General features: G+C 39.7%; 1 protein-coding gene across 3 annotated transcripts in view; it reads right to left on the bottom strand.

Annotated features, from left to right (window-relative positions):
* The window catches only part of PRR16 (proline rich 16), a 368,615-nt gene that overhangs the window by 154,829 nt on the left and 196,962 nt on the right, over positions 1-16,824 (bottom strand). The window lies entirely within an intron of this gene.

Raw genomic sequence — 16,824 nt, 5'->3', positions numbered from 1 at the left:
TGATAGCTGCATAGTATTCCATTGTGTACCACAGCTTTTCCAGCCACTCATCTGTTGTTGGGCACCTGTGTTGCTTCCAGGTCATAGCTATTATGAATTGTGCTGCTATGAACATAGGAGTACATACCTCTTTTCGGTTGGGTGTTATGGAGTCCTTGGGGTATAACCCCACGAGAGGAATTACTGGATCATATGGAAGGTCCATGTCTAGCCTTGTGAGAGTTCTCCAGACTGTTCTCCACAGAGGCTGTACCAATTTACATTACCACCAGCAATGCAAAAGGGTTCCTCTGTCCCCACAGCCTCTTCAGCATTTGTTGCTGCTGTCCTTTTTGATGTATGCCATTCTTACAGGAGTGAGGTGGCATCTCAATGTTGTCTTAATTTGCATTTCTCTGACAATCAGTGACCTAGAGCAGTTTTTTATATGTTTGTTAGCCTTTTGGATCTCCTCTGAGGTGAATGTTTTGTTCATAACCTCTGCCCATTTTTGGATAGGGTTATTTGCTTTTTTGGTGCTAAGTTTGCAGAGCTCTTTGTATATTTTGGTGATTAGTTTCTTGTCTGATGTGAAGATCTTCTCCATTCTGTGAGGGGTCTCTTTGTTTGTTTAATAGTTTCTTTGGATGTGCAGAAGCTTTTCAATTTGATGTACTCCCATTGGTTTGTTTTTGCTTTAGTCTTCCTTGCAATTGGGTTTATTTCATCAAAGATGTCCTTGAGGTGTAGGTGGGAAAGTGTTTTACCAATGTTTTCCTCTAAGTTTTTGATTGTTTCTGGTCTAACATCCAGGTCTTCGGTCCATCTGGAGTTGAGAGTAGGGCACCAAAGTAAAAACCCTGTGGTGAGGGGTAGACATGCAGTTTACTGGGCCGGTAGGGGGTGGGGTGGGGGTGGGGGTTGGTGGGTGGGATGGGACACAGCTTTTGGTGGTGGGAATAGTGTTTATGTACACTCCTAGTAAAGTGTAGTCCTATAAATCACTAGTTAATTAATATGAGAGGGGGAAAATTAATTGTATTAATCAAAGTTTTTAAAACACAGACTGAGTCTTTTTAATATATAGGCTGTGTATTTGATATGCAGACTCTCTCAAAAGCCTAGACCAAGTAGATCAGAACCAACCAGTGGCACAGCTATATACAAGATACTGGGTACTATACAGCAAACCCTAACAAAAGGACTTTTCAAAGTTAACCCAATTACCAAATAATGTGATGATAACAATAACTATCCATTGTCTTTTTGAACCCTAAGACAGCAAGGACCTCACATCTCCACTATAGAGCCTATATTTCCCCCATTCCTGGAACCTTAGGATAGGGCCCACTTTGCCGCATACCTCTCCCAATCCATATCAAGTAATATTGCATCTGCTGATCGCAACCTAATCTACGCGATGATTGCCACCTCAACATGCTTCAGCTCAGACTGTGTCCAGAGACTTCAGGTGTGGAATGACAAGCCTTCAGCTTCATTACTCGGGTGAAACCTTTCCTCTCTTAGCATTCTCTAATTCCATCCCAGGTGGTTTACTTTCTAACAAAGTCCCAAACTCTAGATATACACCAGGTTCTGTGAGAGAGAGCATATATTCACACGCATCCATAAACTACTGCAAAATATATACCTGAAAGCAGAAGTACACTAGAGTTTGCAGTGAGTACCCCCCTAACACTTCCTCTCCACTATTCCAACCTTTGGGTCCATGGTTGCTCAACAATTTGTTTGGCTTTGTATGTTAATTCTCTTTTCAGGTGAGGTTCCAGATGCCATCAGGATGCTGGCCAGGCTTCCCTTGACTGAAGATCCCACCCATGTGTCCTGGAGCTCCACTTCCCCAGAAACCCACCTTACTGTGGAAAGAGATAGGCAGACTAGGAGTAAGGACCGTCCTGTCAACGTCCATGTTCAGCATGGAAGCAATTACAGAAGCCAGACCCTCCACCTTCTGTAACCCACAACAACCCTGGGTGCATGCTCCCAGAGGGATAGAGAATGGGAAAGCTATCAGGGGAGGGGATGGGTTATGGAGATTGGGTGGTGGGAATTATGTGGATTTGTACCCTCCTATCCTATGGTTTTGTTAACTTATCCTTTATTAAATAAAAAATAAATTTTAAAAAATTAAAAAAATAATAAAAGGAATACCACTGACTTAAAAAAAATCATTTCTCTAAAGGTACACACTCACATGTTTATTGTTATTTCTTATAGTGCTTTGATTTTGATAATCAAAATGGATAGTAGTTACTACCATAATTTAAAAAGAAAAAGATCTTTATATAGAACATTAAATAAAGTATCCCAGTATTTGAGATAAATAGAAAACAAAATATGCACCAAGATAGCGATATAAAAGTCAATGCAGACAGACACACATGTTAATAGTAAGACCATTTTATCTTATTTATATTTATTTTCTCACCATAATATGGCTAGTCTGTACTAGCCAAGGTCCAAATATTAAGTTCAATTCCAGGTACAAGTTGTCAAAGAGTTCATGGACTTAAAGATCCTTGGGAAAATGTAAAACTTTCAGTGGTTTGTGATACTCGGATTACTAAATTATCAAAAAATTTGAACTTCACAATTATAAAATGCAAGATTTTTTTTAACTCAAAGTACAAAAGTACTCGACTCCCATTAAATTGTTTCTTTATGGAAATGGAAGCATTTCTGAATTACTCTTACTGGAAACAGAAACCTTCCAAACTATCAGACAGGACTTCTAATTGTCACATTCATGAATGTTTACTTTTTGGAATAAAGAAACATAAAAAGCAATTAAATACTAAGAAAGAAAGTGTTACTAACACACTTAGTTGAAATCACTTTATGAGCTATTTAAGCTTAGCTCCATATAGTTAAAATGTACTAAACATTATGATCACTTCATTTAAGTCCTCCATTTACTTGTCTATCAGTTTTAGTAAGTGAGGTATTTACTACTTCTCTTTCCCTGTAGAAAACATTATCCACAGATTATAATGGTTAAGATGCCACTGCTAACTTTAATCTGTGTTTTCATAAGATGTTCTGTTACTGTAACTGGCAACATGCTTCTAGGGTGGCTTCCAGTAAAGTGTGGAACAGGGAGCATCTCTCCTCATAATTGCTTTAGTAGCATAATTGATGTAAAAGACTCATCTACTTGCATTTTGTGAGCATGCACTTCAAAATGACTCCATTATGTTAATAATGTTCACGAGGGGATAGTAACTCATAATAATGGAACAGGAAACTTTAAAACAAGCCTATAACTCTCAAGCTCTATATCTCTTTGCATGTGTAAAACTGTAAATGAAATAAAACTCAGGCTTTGTATCCTGTTTCCTACAGATGTTGAAGTAATTCAGACAAACATATTCTGTATCATGCACAGGGTTGTAACAACAAAACACTTCTCAAGTCAAGTAATTTTCTCCAGTTTAACCCATTGCATCACAGTGAAATGGAATTTTTAAAATATACGTGTATACAGGGGGATGGGTGGTGGTATACCTGGTAGGTTGCACAAGGACCAGGGTTCAAGCCCCCAGTCTATAACTGCAGTGGGTATGTTTCTCAATTGGTGAAGCAGCTCTGTAGCTGTCACTCTTTCTCTCTCCTTCTCTCCTCCCTGCTACCTCGTAATGATCTCTGCCTCTATCTAAAATAAATGGTTATGTACATGAATACATAATATTCTGCTATACCCTAAACTCTGTATTTCTGTGTCAGTAATTTGATAAAATGAATAATCTCATGCACAGTATTATTTGTTAATAAGCTTTAAGTGGCCACTTCTTTCTTTAACTTATTGATTTATTGGCATTAGGATTATTGCTGGGGGTCGGTTCCCACACAACAAATTTCACTGCGTTTGATAGCTATTTTACTTTTTTTTCCTTATTTGATGATATAGAGAGACATTGAGAGAGAAGGGGTACAGAGAGAAAAGGGAAATAGGGAATGGGAAGATAGAGAGGGAGAAAAAGTCACCTGCAGCATTATCATACTGCTCATAAAATTTTCTATCTGCAGGTGGAAACCAGGGGTTTGAACCTGGATCCTAATGCATGGTAATGTGTGGGCTCTACAGGATGGTGACCCTAGGCCTTGAAGGGGCTGAATCCCTCATTCCCTCTGCAAAGAGGTTGGCAGGTGCTTCCCCCCTTGACTTATAGGAAGCCAAATGGATCATTGCCCCTAATAAAATAAAAGAGGCCCCTGTCCAGAGATAAGATTAGCTGCACTCACCAGGACCAGCCTGACCATAAATTCCTTTACTAGCCACCTTGCTCTGCATACCAGCAGTGGACCTTTCCTCAATATTCCTTATTTGCACTGATCTTCCTCTATTTGTCCTCTCCCTTTATGCCCCTTTTCTTCCTTTTCTAACCAGATATAAACCTGTTCTCACTCCAATAAAACTGAGTTGTCTCTCTGAAGCACTCCCAGAGGTTCATGTCTCCGCGCGTCCACCCCAACCCCTCAAGTCCATCCCTAGACCTTCAGCAGTCCACCCCATCCTTGTCTCCAGCAGCTGAGGAGGCTTTTACAGATGCAGCCCACAGTGACCCATATCCCATGAGAGATCCCAAACTCTTCTGTTTAAAATTTTATTTATTGATTGGGTAGAGACAGAGAGGGAACAGGGAGGAAGAGAGTGTGAAAGAAAGGGACACCTGCAGCACTGCTTCACCATTTATCTCTTGCGTCGCTTTTCCTCTTCAAGGGAGAAGTTGGGGTTTGAAGCCAGGTCCCTATGCATGTGAATTTAACTGGGTGCACCACAGCCTGGCCCATGTGATTAACTCTTTAATATCTATCTACTTGAGAAGAATGTAAGCTTCAGGGCACAGGAATTCTGTGCCATTATGAGTGGAACAGTTATATGTACTGAGTGAGTAGTGAGCATAATAGAAGAATTTTAAGATTAGACTATTGATTCACTAAGTTTATCTTAAATTCTTTATAAAAAGAATTTAAAATCCTTCTACTCCTTTCCTGGGCAGTTCATGCACATAATAACAGTTTTAGATAGAATAATATAGATAGATAACATCAAAATAATATTACAAAAATTTGAGATTGATGCCAAAAAGGGATTGAAGGTAAGAAGTTTGAAGGTAATCATACTTAGGACTCTAGTTAGTTCTGTGAGGTGCAGCTCTTTCCTTTATGCCTTTAGTTCTCAAATTTATTAGGAGGTTGGTAGAAGGAAAAAGGAGTGGTAAGAAAAGCAAAAGAGAGCTGTAAGCAAGAAAAACAAAAGAGTAAGGAAGAAGTAAAGACTGAAAGAATTATAATCTGTGCTATCTTTGATAGATTTTGGAGGAGGAACTATGTGTAACATATTTGGAGAGAAAATAATCAACTCTAGAAGAGGAGGAAAAATAATGTCAGAGAAAGTCTTGGATACAGAAATAACTTAAATAATTTTTGAAGGCTCAGATAGAAATCTGTTGTTTTCGATGGGTTATGTTGTTTTCGCCGGGCTGGCTTCACGGGCGGGTAACAGACGACCAGAGACTCATGGTTGAGCTGTAGGCAGTATCTCTTTATTCATGCAGGACGCAGCCCAATCTAAGACGAGCTAAGCTAAACTCAAGTACTGTACTCTAAAACTCACAATGCTGTCTTTATATATACTTGCCAAGTAAGGTGGAAACAGGATGTGACATAGAGAGGGTGGAGAGAAAAGTGACTGGTGAAAATCAGAGTGTGACAAAGAGGGGGCAGATTAGGCGAGAATCCTATCACTGAACCACAAATGCGCTGGAGGGAGGGTGGAACTTGTTAACAGTGGTTATGTAAATAGAATGAAGTGGTTATGTAAATAGAATAGTGTTAAGCAGGGGGGATTTAAACCAAATGAAACAGAAGGGGTCTCATGGATACCAACAGAAATCAGTAGAAGAACATTCCCAGTCACAATGAAAAGCAAAAGAAAGGCATTTTTAAGTAATAAAATCGACTTTTCCTGAATAGAAAGTCAAATATGAACTGTAAGGGATAGGTTTTGGGTGTGTGTATGCATCCAATAACTTATGTAACAGTTTACATGCAGGGAGATGCTAAATGTGTGAAGAAATGAAGGGGGAAGGTAGGATGATGAAAGTGCGTAAGACAAAAAGAGAAAGTACATGCAGATGAAGAAATACTAGAGGCCTTTGCTTTGGTGCAACACGCCCAACCAGTCCTTGGCATATTGCACCAAAAGAGGGAATCTGAGAAAGAAGGACAGTGACATGGGTTGGGGGAGAAGGATCTTTCAGGTTCTGGCACATGATGATGACACATCTAATTTGAGAGAGTGAGAGAGTTTTTCAGACATCTATCTTGGTGAGATAAGAACCTGTTTCCATGCGTCAACAACTGTACTGTAGCTCCCGTCCCTTGCAGCACCACTGCCCTGATCCTGGGCTGGCCATCGCTCCCACCTGTCCCCCCATGATCCTACCCCTCTACCCTAAGAATGTCCGGCTCAGCCAGGCATTGAAGTTTTCCCCATATAACCTGCAGCTTGTATAGCTTAAGGAGTTCCATGCAGCAGTGAAATCCATGCCCCTTAGATAAAGTCCATCCTTCATGGAATGACACAAAATTTAAACATATAAACATACCCAAAGACTGGAGAAAACTTGTTAGAGAAGCACCATCAAGTTGCTACTAGTTACAGCACTTCTGCCCTAGATTGGGTTAAAAACAATGGCCCTGTCCAGGTTGAGTGATGGCTGCTCACACAAGAAAAACCACTAGCTTTAAAAGAATTAGTTAATGAACAGCTAGCTATCCCTTAGAACACCCCTATATTTTACTATAAAATAAGAAATCAGTCCTTTCCAGCCTATAACATCAGAAGTAGAGCAGGAGCTTCTGTCCCCACACCAAGATAGTGAGTGACAACTTCCTGGCCAGGACCTCCCCCAGCCACACCTCTGGCTCCACCATCTCCTTGGGTAGGGAAGTGCTCTGTGAGTCAAAGAAAAACCTCAGTGCTTAAAAAAAAAAAAAAAAAAAAAAATCTAGCCACTATTCTCAGCCTTCAAGGCTTCTGTTTTAAATTAGACCCCTTCAAGATCTAAGGGTTTTTAACAAATATAAATATCCAGGGTACATGAGGCTTGTTGCTGGCCTCTGCTATTCCAACAGGTGTGCCCATATTAAAGTTTTAAAGTGTAAAATCTAGTAAAGTTTTATATCCACTCTTACTTATAGCCACTCTAAGGGTGTTACACAAGAAATAATATACAGTTAAGTAGAAGAGTGAAAAAGTAAGTAAATAAACTTGTGATAAATTTATAATGAATAAATTACTAAGATTCTAGCAGTAAACTAAGTTTTAATAATGTACTTAAATTGTTTAAACTGTTTTAAAATCATACTAAAGAGATGATAATCATTTTATTGTTAAAAAAAGGTATTCCAAAATTATATAAAGATATTTAAGCCAATTCTAATCACTGAGTTAACAATTCTAGTGAACTCCTATCTTGGTACAAGTTTTTTATTTCTCCTGAACTTTTGTATGTCTTGCTGGTCACAAGTGAACAGCTACAGCTGTGACAAGCCGTCACATGAATAATCAACCTTTCCTATGGTGAGATCTTTCTTAGTCCCCTATATGTAGTCTGATTTCAACTTATGTGACTTAACAACATTCTTATGTTTTGCTCATCGGTGTGTACTGACCCCTAAGGTCACTCATATCCCTAGTTTTTATAAAAGTAAAAAGAGGGGATATTCCCCCAACATACAACTAGCCATAATGTTAACTAGACTTAATCTTTTCAATATTTACAAAAATTTAAATTTTCAAACTACCCCCCAATGCCTCCCATTGTTCTGTGTGTGCTTCTGTCCACTACTGTAGCCATAAGTTCTTCTATTTTTGTCTCTACCAACTGGTCGTTTTGCTCCTCCCAACCTCTTCATAATATTCCACTGTGGGAAATTGGGTCCCCAGAAGAGACACAGCTTACATGTTATGTCACCAGATCATTCATAGCCTCCCCTTTCCGATGCCTACATAATTTTACTATTAATGGCACAACGACTGCTGCTTCGCTAATGCAGTTCTTGTGCGATGGCACCCTCTCTTCATGCACTGACAGCTCCTCCACAAGTCCCTGCATTCTGGTGTCTGTGGTCCCCCAATTTTCACTCTTTGGAGAGACAGAATATGCCTGGCTGCTTCCAGCCCCTAGGCCCCACAGAGCAATCTTTCTCCCCTGTTCTGGTAGGCATGGGTTTATCCACCTCAGTGGCTTTAGCCGGTGGCACTTTGAATCACAGTCATGTTACAGCATAAGATTTTACCATGAGGATCCAGCAGATCGTGGACTCCACTACAGACACCCTGGCTTCCCTTCAATGCCAGATCACCTCTCTGGCCAAAGTGACACTGCAGAACCTTTGAGTACTGGATCTGCTGACAGCCAAGATAGGTGGGACCTGCTTCTTCCTGCAGGAGGAGTGCTGTTTTTACGTGACTGAATCTGGACTGGTTGAACAGAGTATCCAGACTCTGACTAAACTAAGTGATGAGCTCCACAGCTGCTACACCCTTGGGTCCTCAGCTCTTCATGGCTGCAGGCTCATTGACCACCTGGGTCCTCCCCCTTGTTCTACCCCTGATTTTGATTTGTTTGCTCTTTCTCCTTGCTCCTTTTCTGCTTAAGTTCATTCAGCTTCACATTTGTGAGATGACTAGAGTAATTGTTAATCAGGTTCTTGTTCATCCCTATGAGCCCTTACCCAATGACCCCTAGCAACCCTATTTTGACTTCCAGATCTAAATATCTCTGCTACTGTGTTTACACCTACATTTTTAAATAAAATAAAAAGGAAGACATGTTGGAGGATGAGCCCACTGTCCCGGAAACTCCAGGCTGTTGTTTCCATGAGGTCCGAGCGAGTTGACCCCCAGTTCTCCCTTCAGGTAAAGACAAGAGGAGGTTCCCCTGACCTCCTGAACTAACAACGGGTGGCTTTTCCAGAATGGGGCCTACCTTCCTGCACATGCTCCTCCTCTCCCCTTAAAACAAAGGCCATGAATTACTACTGTACATTGTTTTTGGCCTAACTTGAAAAACCACGGCAAACTCCTGTTACTCAATCCCCCTGTCCTCCTCCCCTTGCCCTGAGGTGCTTGTAATTTACCCCTGGGGAAATATGCATTTTGAAGCTCATGATCAAACCTTGTATGGTAACTTTCGATTTGTGATCAAATAGTTTGTAGGTCAGAATGTGACTATGCATTGTGTTGCTTTGTGTTTGGGTTAATGATTACCTTAACCTTCTCCCTGTGCAATGGGTATAATTTTCCTGTTTTCTCTCTCAATAAATGAGTTGCTCATCTTCCCGAGGCTGCTCCCAGAGCTGAATGAGTCTGCAGAGTTACCCCAACACTCCCAAGGGGCTGCTCTGACCCTCACTGACAGTGGCCGGGGGTTGGGGGTTGGCAAGGGACCCAGAGTGACAGCCCACACTCTTTCCTCTCAATTTGTCTCTATCCAGTAAGTAATGAATTAATAGAATTCAAGTAATGCAGTTCAACTGGTTCATGCTATATAAATAAATTAAAAGTATTTGTAAGGGCAGGCAAAATGGCCCACCAAGACAGTGCACTGTTTTATTATGCATGTGACTCAGATTTGAGTTCAACCCTATTGCCATGGAAGAAGTTTTAGTGCTGTGATGTCTTTGATTCTTTTAGTAACTATGGAGAGAAAGAGAGAGAGAGAGAAGCAGAAGGAGGAGGAGGAGGAATAGGAGCAGGAGGAAAAAGTGGAGAAGAAGGAGGAGGAATAGGAGCAGGAGGAAAAAGTGGAGGAGAAGAAGGAAGAGGAGGAGGAAGGGGGAGGAAAAAGGAGAAGGTGGAGGGAAGGGGGGAGTGGGCCGCTTGGTATTGCATTTTTATACAGGTACTAAACTCCAGCAAAAATCCTGATGTTAAAAAGAAAATACTAATGGCATAAAATAAAGATATAATACAACAGATATGACTAAAGAATAGATTTCTCAGAGATTTCAAACAAGTCTGCCTCTCATATTTTCAGGGTCTTAGATAAGTAAAATACCATATATCCAAAATTTAAATAACAGCAATTTCAATATTAAAAAATACTGTTGTAGGGAGTCAGGTGGTAGTGTAGCAGGTTAAGTGCACATGATGCAAAGCACAAGGACTGGGATAAGGATCCTGGTTTGAGCCCCTGGCTCCCCACCTGCAGGGGAGTCGTTTCACAGGCAGTGAAGCAGATCTGCAGGTGTCTTTCTCTCCCCCCTCGCTGTATTCCCCTCCTCTCTCTATTTCTCTCTGTCCTATCTAACAATGATGACATTGATAACAAAAATAACTATAACATTAAAACAACAAGGGCAACGAAAGGGAAAATAAATAAATATTTTTTTAAAATATTGTTGTAAAATGCTTCTATCTTCCATTTTTCTACCTGGAAAACTATACTACCTTCATCGTTAAAACAAAACAAATAAAAAATACCATCTGGAAATCTGTTTTTCAATAGTGAAATTTTGACCAACTCAGCATTTCACAGGAGTGACTGTCAAGGAAGAAGATTAAGTTCCTGTCTTCTAAGTCCTGAGACTGGGGCCAGGTGGTAGTGCACCTGGTTGAACGCACCTGTCACAAAGTGCAAGGATCTTGAGTTTGAGCCCCAGGTCCTCACCTGCAGGGGGAAAGCTCTGCGAGTGGTGAAGCAGGGTTGCTGTTGTCTCTTTGTCTCTCTATCTCTCCCTTCCCTCTCAATTTCTGGCTCTCTCTACCCAATAAACAAATAAAGATTTAAAAGAAGAAAAACTTAAAAACAAACAAAAAAAATAAAGCAGCATATACTCTGGTATCTCTTCAGCTCACACATATCTTTCATCTTTTATTAAATCCTGAGATCATGACCCATTACCTCTTTCTACTGAGCTTCTTCAGACCTTAAGAGACTCAAATGTGCTTTGGTGAGTACTCCAGCACAGACACTCTACAGGCAGTCTCTACAAACAGCCAACCTATGGCCACTTCTTGTGTTAAAATAACAATACACAAGAGGTTTCTTCTCAGAAAGAAAGATGAGAGGAAGGAACACAGTATCAGTGGTATATTTATTTATTTTATTTTATTTGTCTCCAGGGTTATTGCTGGAGCTCGTTGCTGGCACTTCAAATTCACTGCTCCTGGAGTCCAATTTTTTCCCCATTTCTGTTGCCCTAGTTGATATTATTGTTATTGATGTCATTGTTGTTGGATAGGACAGAGAAAAATGGAGAGAAGATGAGAAGACAGAAAGGAGAAGAGAAAGATAGATACCTGCAGATCTGCTATTCCTAAGTTCAACCCTATGTTACTATCATGCTAATTTTGAACTCTGCATTTTGTAATCATCAAGTAAATTCACAACAAAAAATACATTTTTCAGTTATGGCAATTATGCAGTTTCTTAAAATAGAGGCATAGAGAGAAAGAGCAAATGAGAGGGCCAGGTGGTGGTGCACTGGGTTAAGCACACATAGTATGAAGTACAAGCACTAGGACCCCCACAAGGATCTAGTTCAAGCCCCCCCCATCTCCCCCCTCTCCTCTGAGTTTCCCTCTCCCCTCTCAATTTCTTTCTGTCCTGTCCAATAAAAATGAAATATGGCTGCCAAGAGCAGGGGATTCATATTGCCAGCACTGAGCCCCAGTGGTAACTAGAGGCAAAAAAAAAAAAAAAAGAAAAAAAAAAAGAAAGGAAGGAAGGAAGGAAGGAAGGAAGGAAAAAAAGAAAGAAAGAAGAGCAAATGAAAGAAAACACAGAACTGATGCTTCCTTCAATGCAGTGGGGGATTGCTTCCACCCATTGCAAAGCAGTTCACTATGCAAGTAGTGAGCTAACCCAATTATGCAAATTCCAACAGCAAGGTACAGGGGTAGATAGCTTAATGGTTATGCAAAAAGACTCATGCCTGAGGCTCCAAGGTCCAAGGTTTAATCAATTCCCTGTGCCAACTTGAGCCAAAGCTGAGCTGGTGCTAAGCAATTGAAACTGCATATTGGTTACAATATACGTTGAGACTAATACCATATTATTTTAAAATGTTGGTAAAATGGGGCCAGGCAGTGGCGCACCTGGTTAAGTGCACACATTACAGTACACAAGGTCCCAGGTTCAAGCCCCTGGTCCACGCCTATAGGGGGAAAGCTTCACAAGTGGTGAAGCAGGGCTTTGTGTGTCTCTGTATTCCTCTTCCTCTCTATCTCCCCCACACCTCTCAATTTCTCTCTGTCTCTATCCAATAATAAATAAACAAAAATATTTTTAAAAGTGTTGATAAAACAAACTATTCATAAGAAACATGGTTTCAAAATTTTAAACAACTATATATAATATGTAAACTTCGAATCCAAAGAGAGTTAAATTGATGAGTTTATTGTGGAATGTTTGTTTTGACCAGAGTAACAAATATTTACACAGTCCTTACACTACATAATTTTAGGATGTGTTTATTAAATAAACGTTTTATATGTGACCTAGATTCTATACTTATGATTGCCAACAAAAACAGTCAGAGGTAAATGAGAATATGTGATAACATATGTGTAGTGACAGGCTCGCGGAACTCTTTCTTGTTGGAAAAGGTGAATACTGTCTTAGTTCCTGAAGTGACCAGGTCAGTATCTCCTGTGTGAAAATGATTCATCTGTGAAATGTGTCATCTCTGTTAGCATCAAATGATCTGTGATCTGATCACGAATCTCTGCAGAATTACCAACCTTCCTTCAGATGTCAGTGCCTTCTTTGATCAAGGTGTGTCACTCCAGCCAAGTTGCTGCTCAAGTGAGACACAACAGACAAAGTCTCAAAGTTCAAACACTCAAAGATCTGGACAAACATCAAAATGGCCAGCCCACAAGATGGGAGTAGAAACTGTGAGGAAGTGATTAGATTAAAATCCAATGGGCAAGTCTGTATAGTTTAAGAATAAATCATTACTGGATCATTTTTTAAAGTTGAACTTCAAGTATAGAGACAACAGACAGAAATTCTAAACAGTTTATGAACAGACATACAATATCTTCAGCAGAAAGTGAAACTTGGATTGGCTATGATGTATAGTACCAAATCAAGTTTCTTTGGGAAAGGAAGACAAGGGAGGAGGTGGAGAGGGTGCTAGAGTCCTGGTGCATGATGGTGGAAAAGGATAAGTTGGGGGTGAGAGTGTATTGCAGACAACTACCATGGAGAGATGAGGAATTGTACTCATATGTCCACTATTATACTGTACATTATCAATCTCGTGAAAAATGATTAAAAAGTACATAAAAGTACATTCAGTCAAAAAAGAAAACAAAATAGGGATGGAATATGAAAGTCTATCAGACCTCAAAATCAATTTGGGTCATTTTTTTAATCTTTCCTATCATGGGGCCTATTTTTATTAGCATTGGGTGATCTTTAAAATAAAACTAATGTATAGTAAAGTCTTAAAAGAATGAAGAGGAGAGAGAAGAATGTCCATGAAGATAAGTTGAAAAGAAGCTGATTCTAATCAAGGAGTGGAGAATAAGGAGTGGTACAGGGCCTAGGTACAGGGCCTAGGTAATGGCATACCCGATTAACCTGGATTTGAGCCTGTGTTCCACACCTGCAGGGATGACTCATCATGAGCAGTGAAGCAGGTCTTCAGGTATCTTTCTTTTTAAAAAAATATTTACTTATGTATTCCCTTTTGTTGCCCTTATTGTTTAACATTGTTGTGGTTATTGATGTAGTTGTTGTTGGATAGGACAGAGAGAATGGAGAAAGGAGGGGAAGACAAAGTAAGGGGAGAGAAAGAGAGACACCTGCAGACCTGCTTCACCACTTGTGAAGTGACTCCCCTGCAGGTAGGGAGCCAGGGCTCAAACCAGGATCCTTACGCAGGTACTTGTGCTTTGCTCCACCTGCACTTAACCCACTGTGCTACAGCCTGACTGCCAGGTGTCTTTCTATCACCCTCCCTTTCTCCCCTTTCCTCTCAACGTACTTTAATGATAAAACAGAAAGAAAAAAAATGTCCATCAGGAGCAGTAGATTCATAGTGCCAGCATTGAACCCCAGAGATAACACTGGTGCACAAAGAATAAATAAATTAATTAATTAATAAATTAAGGTGGTATTATGAGAATGTCTGGCAAGATGGCTGCTTAATGTACAACAGTGCTTGTTTGTCTGCTCTGGTGTTCACTCTGGATTCACAGTGGAATCTTCAGTGAAACTGTATAGAAGACTATTCACAACATAGAAAATTACACTATTTGGGAGTCGGGCTGTAGCACAGTGGGTCAAGCGCAGGTGGCGCAAAGCACAAGGACTGGCATAAGGATCCCGGTTCGAACCCCGGCTCCCCACCTGCAGGGGAGTCACTTCACAGGCAGTGAAGCAGGTCTGCAGGTGTCTGTCTTTCTCTCCTCCTCTCTGTCTTCCCCTCCTCTCTCCATTTCTCTCTGTCCTATGCAACAATGATGACAACAACAATAATAACTACAACAATAAAACAGCAAGGGCAACAAAAGGGAATAAATAAAATAAAAATAAAAAATTAAAAATTTATAAAAAAAAAAAAGAAAATTACACTATTCAAAACACAGAAAACTACAACTAGAGATACAGAGGAGGCGAAGAAGTCCAGTCAGTTGTAAGACTCACAGTCAGATAAGCCAGACAGAGAAGGATGAATATGGAACGATATTACTCATGGATAGAATTGAGAATTAAGAACAGAATGACAAAACACAAAGTAGAGCTTAGACTGGGTTTTTCTGTACGGCACCAAAGTAAAGGTCTCTAGGTGGAGAGGGTACATGATTATGGAGGAAGACCTAGGCTGGGGGTAAGAGGGTTTTTCAGAAAATTGAGAAATTTTACACATGTATCAACAACTGTACTTACTGTAAACAAATTCCTAATACATATATATATATATATATATATATGTAAACAAAAAATAAAGTCAATTAAATAGAACAATGTGTATATGGGCTTTCACCTTCATTTTGGTTATAGATCAAAATAATTAAAAAATATAATTGGAAAAGAGGCTGGCAACATAGTAATAAAAAGAAAAATATAACCAAAAACAAAAACAAAAAGACTGGCATTCAGGACATCTATCTTATCTAGACATGAGGATATACCATAGTCGTTGAAGGGAAATTCTTGTCCAAAGAAAATGGAGCAAGTCCCCAAGATGGGGGTGCCCCAGTCCTGAGAGCTTGGTTTTACAGACTGAAATAGGAGTTTCCAAGATAAAGACTAGGAGTGGTTTTGTATACCAGCAGGTGCTATCTTGGTGAGAATGCTTAGAGAGACTCTAGGAGAGACTGTACTAGAAAATATCATGTTTAAGTTTAACCTCTTGTGATACGGGAACTGAAACCCCAGTCCCACAGGAACACAGAATAGCACTGGGGGTGGCCTGAATAATGAGAATCTTCTTCAAAATGTCACAAAAATGCACATCAAGTTGACTGACTTTTCTCAAGTGGTATGCTTCTAAGTTCACATTTATGCAAAGAGAAAAGTCAACAAGAGACTTACTCAAATAATTAACTTCCTCCTTCCTTCTCCCTGTGATCATTTACACAAGTCATATATCTTTTTTCTTTTTGTCCTTAGAGGGGTTTCATCACTCCTAACTAACTTAGAGAGAGAGAGAGAGAGAGAGAGAGAGAGAGATACCACAGCAGCAAATCTTCCTGTGCTTAAGTCTGGGTCATACACATGACAAAGCAGCCACCCTCCCAGATGCGCTATCTTGTTCATTTATGTCATTCTTCACAATATCACACACACCTATGAAAAACCTCATGTCTTCTCACTTGCTCACAGGCATATTGACATATACACTGACTAGCAAAATTCACACACGAGCTCAAACATGCTTACATGTAAAAATATACATTCACACACACTGACACAGATCAATGAAATAGAACTCAGAAATAAGATCTCACACATATTTAAAGTTAATTTTTGACAGAAGTGTTCAGAATATTCAATAAAGTATAACTTTTTTTAGTAAACTTCAGCTTTTCTTCTAACCTTTTTAGCTGTCTAATCTTTCTTCTAACACTTTTAATTGGATCAGTTTTCACCCACCCCAAAACTCATGAGAGGAGGCCTGGGGAATGGGAGAGAAGAAGACCCTATAGATATTAGTACAAATTAAAGGGGAGAAATCACAGAAATCCAGAAAATCATGAACTACTATAGTCCACTAAGATGGAGCCTCTAAAATAGTTGAATAAATTCTTAAGAGTCACACAACCTCCTAATATTGAATCAGTAGGAATTCAGAAACAAGAACAAGGCAATTACAAAAAAAAATAAATTGAAACAGTAATCAAAAGTCTCCCCTAAGACAAAAATCCAGGACTAGAAGGCTCTATCAGTGAGTTATTTCAAACCTTAAGAAGGAACTACTACCTGTACTTTTCCAAATAATTAAAAATACAGGAATATTCCCTAATATCTTCCATTATATCAGCAGTTTCATGATACCAAAAACTACCAGAAACATTCCTAAAAAAGAAAACTACAAACCGGTAACTATAATGAACAAAATTGTATAAACTACATTCAATGCCATATTGAAAAGACTGCCCATTGCGGTAACAAGACAGCTCATCTGGGAGGGTGCTATGGTTTGTATAGCCAAAAACTCATGTTCATGTTTGGCCAACACCACACTGGGTACATTTTTGGCACTCTATGTTCTCTCTCTCTCTCTCTCTCTCTCTCTCTCTTTCTCTCTCCCCGCCCCCTCTGTGTCTCTTTCCCTCTCTAAATCTTCATCCAT

This window comes from Erinaceus europaeus, chromosome 2 (assembly GCF_950295315.1).
Source record: "Erinaceus europaeus chromosome 2, mEriEur2.1, whole genome shotgun sequence".
Taxonomy (NCBI): Eukaryota; Metazoa; Chordata; class Mammalia; order Eulipotyphla; family Erinaceidae; genus Erinaceus; species Erinaceus europaeus.
This window is presented reverse-complemented; position numbering and strand designations above follow the sequence as displayed.